We start from the raw sequence: 6,000 nt of genomic DNA, 5'->3' as shown, positions 1-6,000 counted from the left end.
CTGGATGTGGCTCTGGGCAGCCTGGTCTGCTGGTTGGTGATTCTGCACATAGCAGGGGGGTTGAAACTAGATGATTGTTGTGGCCCTTTTCAACCCAGGCAATGCAACACATTAATCAATGCCAACAAAAAAGCTTCACCTTATTTAATATTAATTAAAACAGTAACATTTGCTTTTAGTCCTTTGTCCCAGCATATTTTTTCACGCCCCTCTGTGAATGTACTAAGGGCTCGCTCCTTCTTACCTAAGAGATTTGCCAGCCACAACATGTTTAATTCCTTGCCTCTTGTTGGCCTGCAATATCCCTCCAGGACTTCAGATGAGTGAAGTCCCCCTGGTTCCATTTTCAGTAAATACTGGGATGCTGCTCAGTCCATAAGGGACAGCATTTTGCATTTGCTCCTTAGACACAGAAAAGAGCACTAGGACTCATAGGGAAGGGGAGAAGACAGCTTCCCAGTTTTCTCTGTCTCCTACTTTTTGGGTCAAGGGTGTCTTGATGGCTGGTTTACAGATTCACATGACATACCTTTAGTTTTAACTGTGAATTAGTTTGCTCCCTCCAGAACAAACATCTACTCTTTATTTAGAAAATGAACAGCTTCACGCTTGCCATTAGAGCTGCTCCAACATCTGACAGCAGTTACAAGCAGTATTTTATTTGAGGGAGACTTTCAAAGGAACACACAGCCAGCTGCAACTAGAAAGCACCAGGCTTGGGCAGTCTACTAACACTTCTGCAGGAGAAAACATCAATATTTTTTAATCGCTAATGTAATAAAATGGAGAAAAGTAGTTGTTTTTTTTTTTCCAAAATTGCTCAAATTCTTCTTCTAATCCACATTAATACTATGAAGAATTTGCAAATATCTGCAGATGGCCACAGTAGAAAAAAAACCTGTAAAACCAACCAAACAAAGAAATCAATCTATAACCACAGTAAGAAAATAGCACTGAGGACCATATTCTTACAGAAGATGTTTCTCTAAGCAAAAATAGATTGCCAGCCTTCGTATGCTCTTTACCTCCTTCTCTGAACATGCTTTTCCTTTCAGGAAAGCTCACTCAGTTTGTTATTTCTTTTATTCAAGTGAATACAAGAAATTACAAAAAGGAGGGTGAAGATTTTCTCAACACTCAGCTCAACTGCAAGTAGTGCAGAGCCGCTCTCACTCACGGAGTTCACTACTGTGTGGAAAAGGAAATAAAATCTAAACAGTTCTCTGTCCTTCTGTAACTGCCTCTCTAAAATACATCCTGATGTAATTACTTAAAAACTACAAAGAGAGACGGAAACTCAATGAAATGGAAATGAGAATATAACCCAGAATATATATATATATATAAACTTTAAAAATGTACTTATGTTGTGAAGAGCAGAAAAGGAAGCTGCTATCCCAAAGCTTACGAACAGAGAGCACTGCAGTGCCCTCCCCCAGGTTACAGTTTTAATTTTAAGAAAAGGTTACAATCATCGATCATGTTCCACGTGTTGTCAGAAAACCCAGCCTTGCCTATTTTATCACTAAGAAGCCGCATTGAAGAGGTTCTTTAAGAGCTTGCAATGGAGGCTAACTGATTGCTCACCAGCTGCACCCCAGCTCTGTCCTTTCTTCCAATTCAAAAGTGTATAACAGAGGATAATTGCATGGGCTCTCATCCATAATATACACTGACAACAATAAATTGCAGATCATATGCAGTGGATAAAATGCAGTACTAAAAATATTCAATGTTTTGCATTTTATGCAAGTAATTAATGTATATTTTCTTATAATTACTAGGTATTGCAGGCAGTTGACATGGTTGAAATTAAGAGTGAAAGAATATTATTTAAAACTACATAATATATGTATAACTTGCAAAGTTATGATGTTACATTTTTGTTTAGTATACAATTTAAAAATAATACTTTATTAATATAGTTTTGTAAATGATAAGGTTTATACTTGAAGGCAACTGATATTTTAACAAAGCAACTATCTGGTCTCGAAAGATTTTAGCAAAGGGACTCCAAAAATGAAAGCTATGCCAGGCTCTCACAATTTTGGTACATTTTTTTTTCTGTGATGAAGGCAGTATGTAACTATAATAAGAAAATACTTACAAAAACCTGGTAATATCCACCATCAATAGATGTTTTACAGAAATACATACTGGTAATGAAATAAGGAAAAAAAAAAATCAAAAGGTTTGTAAGCGCTTGCTTTACAGAAATACCTTTCACCTACCACACATAAAAATAAGGAGTTTTTAATGCAAGAAAGACATCTGCATAAAGAAGTGCCTCTTGGTAGAAATGATCCAGGAATGAGGTGTTCTTTACCAGAGAAACTATGCACTGTTTGCTAATTCCTTGAAGTGGCAAAAAACCATAATCACAGTGGCATGATTCATAGGCAGACATTTCCATCATAAACATAAGAGAAACCCTGCAGGCTGCTGACAGCAATGAAAAGCGAAAGAGAGATTACTGAAATATAGCTAAATTTAGGATAGTTTAAGCTACCTATGTTTCAGTTCACCACACCGTTTATTTCTTGACAGTTCAAATTTTTTGTATAATCCAAAGGATTTATTTTTAAAGCTAGGCATCCAGATCAGAGGGCAAAGATTTAACTCAGTAATTTGGAACATTAACAAGTTTTAGCTATCATAATGTATCCATGATCAGCAGTTTGCAGCTGGACTGTTGATCATTTGAAGAAATGGGCTCCAGCCCTGAGCCCAGCTTTCCCCGTCTAAACTAGCATATCAGGGTTATAAAAGTCAATAAAAACTAAAAACAAGCCAGCTCTTTTTTTTTCCAAATTTTTAAATGCACAGTCTAACTTTTCCACGAGAAAAACTATGGCAAGTAGTGCAGATGAGGCAGATTTGCCATTACCAAAAAGGGACGTAATAATTCCTCTTTCTTCCCCTCTGACAAAATCCCAAGCAAAGCTCTCTGCTCTGGCTGTTTTACGAATGCAACTCCTTGGCATGAAAACCCTGCTGCCTATTGCCAGCCGGAGCTCCTCACCTGACTTCCTGGACTACAAGCCATCCCAAAGTTCTTCATCTCTCAGGGTCTTTAGGTGCAGACCACATAGCCAGGAAGGCACAAGATGATAGCCTTTATCTGCTGGCAGAAACACAGGGAAGCCATGGCCTCTCCAGAAGGGTTACCCATTACCTGCTGCCACCCCAGCAGAGATTAACGGAGTAACTATGCCAACTATCTCTACTGTTCTGTTTTCATTTTGGATAGGCTAATTTATTTTTTAACAGTACACACAGCTTTCTTGACCAGAACAATAAAGAACCTCCCCCTCAGGGAGAGCATGGGACAGATTGCAAATCACATGTGCTGGTGCTGCTTCTGAGCACTGGAGGTGCTTTGCAGTTCTCCTGGCTCCTCTGAGTAAACTGCTGTGTAGTGACCCGCAGATGACAAATCCAGGTACCCTGGTGCAAACACATTTTATATTTTATCCCTTTTTCAACAAGCTGGAAATAGATGACTCACAGGCAATCTGCCTTTGACCCAGTGCTGTGCAGAGTGAGTGGAAACTCTGATGAGAGAAGTTCTACAGACAAGGTACGAAGTGTTGAATGCACATAAAATAGTATTAACAGAGCAATAGCATTTATAAAAACAAAAGACTATGTAAAACTCCCTGCTTTCTGACTTCCAAATACACTTTCTGAATGGATTTCAAGCAATATCAGCTGAATCTAGCAGTATCAACATTTGAAGTACTTACTGCCTCTAGAGACCTGCAGGCCCTCTAAAGGGATTAAGGTTCAGTGAATCTGTGCCAGCCTTAATCCACTTCTCTATATAATAGGCGGATAAAACAGGACACACATGCCACAAGCCCAAACCAAGCAAGAAACATAAAAGGCCAGCCCAAGATCAAGAAGAATCCCTAAGGAGCAGGAATGTACATTTGAAATACTTCACTTGAGGACAGTCCTCCATATAGAGGATGTAAAGCCTGATCAGACACTCTCTGCTACAAGAACATACAATAAGAATGAGACCTGCATGCTTTTAGGTTTGGGCATCATTTACTTGTTTAGTGGTTCACTTGTGTAAAGCCACTGATAAAGTTTTCCCCCTCTACTCAGCTCTTGTGAGGCCCCATCTGCAGTACTGCGTCCAGGCCTGGGGCTCCCAGTACAGGAAGGATGTGGAGCTCTTGGAGCGGGTCCAGAGGAGGGCCACTAAGATGATCAGAGGGCTGGAGCACCTCTTCTATGAGGAAAGGTTGAGGAAACTGGGATTGTTTAGCTTGGAGAAGAGACGGCTCTGGGAGATCTCATTGTGGCCTTCCAATACTTAAAGGGAGTGTATAAACAGGAGGGAGAATGGTTGTTTACAAGGGTGGACAGTGGTAGGACAAGGGAGAATGGTTTTAAACTGAGACAGGGGAGATTTAGGTTAGATATCGGGAGGAAGTTTTTCACACAGAGGGTGGTGACACACTGGAACAGGTTGCCCAGAGAGGTTGTGGATGCCCCATCCCTGGAGACATTCAAGGCCAGGCTGAATGTGGCTCTGGGCAGCCTGGTCTGGTGGTTGGGGACCCTGCACATAGCAGGGGGGTTGAAACTAGATGATCATTGTGGTCCTCTTCAACCCAGGCCATTCTATGATTCCATGATTCTATGAAGTACCAAAATTGTCCTGGAAGTCGTCAACTTACATGCAAAGGAAAATGGGGATTATTTCACAAGGGGTTTTTCTTCACTGGTCATGATGCATGAGAGTAGAGACAACTGAACTCCCCTCCGAGAAATGAGCAAGTTAAATTCATAGGTTGGGTAGTCATAAAATTATCATTTGCACCTGGGTGATCCACAACCTTGACAAAAAAAAAGTAAACGTGCTGCCCCATAGTGCCTTTTTTATGTTCATTTTTAGACCAACTCCACTTGTCAAAATGTTCGTAGTGTCTAATTTTGTTTTCAACACTGAGCTCCAAAAACAATGGGACAGCTTTTTTCTTTCTACATTTTTAATCATTTCAGGATAGTCTGAGACAAGTGGCAGACGTTTTGGAAGACTGCATTTTGCATCTCAAGAGCTTGGCAGGCAAAACTATTGAATAAGTCAGTCAGTGCTGCTCTCCATTCCCAGGATACATGCAGCCTCAGCATGCTGCTGCTGGCTGCAGGAATACAGTTTTATCAGTTTTACCCATTAAAATCACCAATATCCCAAATATTTAACTGAGAACATAATCAGAATAAAATGAGTCACATGAACTGTATCTTGCAGTATCTCAGGGCTCTTTCTAAGAAAGCAAACACAAATGTTTGGAGATGGCAATTACAATTGCTGTCTTTACAAAATCTTTATTAAAGAGTTATTCAAGCGACCTTTGAATTGAAACTTCAAAATTCAAAATTGGGTGCTGGATGATCTGGTTATTAAAAAATAAAATAAAAAAACCACTATTTCCAGTTATTTTTCAAATGGTTGATGTTGTTTGCTTTTCATGGTTCTCTCTCTTAAGTCTCTTATTATGCACATGAAACTATTATAAATGATACAGAAAACATATAACTGCCCATTTAAGTGCCCACTATTATGTGATAGTGGAAGCACAAGATGGATCATAAACATATATGAGAAATGCATTTCATAAGCAACTGGGATTACCTCATCTATGGCTGCCCATGAATACATTTATCATTTGTATGGGAAACTGTCTAATATTCCGAACACCTAGATGTTGCCATTTGAAAAACCAGTGTGCCTACAGATTATTTCTTCTCTGAATATGTGAACATGCCTTTCTAGTTCTTATTCCCTTCTGTGCACAGCCAAACATGTGCTGTCTTCAGTCCTTTAAAAGTACCTCTAGTTTTTAAAGTATGACAGATTTAATATCCTGTATTTTGAGATAGGATTCATCTCAGTTAAATTAATGACTTTTAATGATGTTATACAGCAGAAATGTCTACAGCTGAGCTAGTCACCAAAGGGCCCCTTTGTAGCTCACAGGGATA

The sequence above is a fragment of the Meleagris gallopavo genome, chromosome 1 (genome assembly GCF_000146605.3).
Source record: "Meleagris gallopavo isolate NT-WF06-2002-E0010 breed Aviagen turkey brand Nicholas breeding stock chromosome 1, Turkey_5.1, whole genome shotgun sequence".
NCBI classification, from domain to species: Eukaryota; Metazoa; Chordata; class Aves; order Galliformes; family Phasianidae; genus Meleagris; species Meleagris gallopavo.
This window is presented reverse-complemented; position numbering follows the sequence as displayed.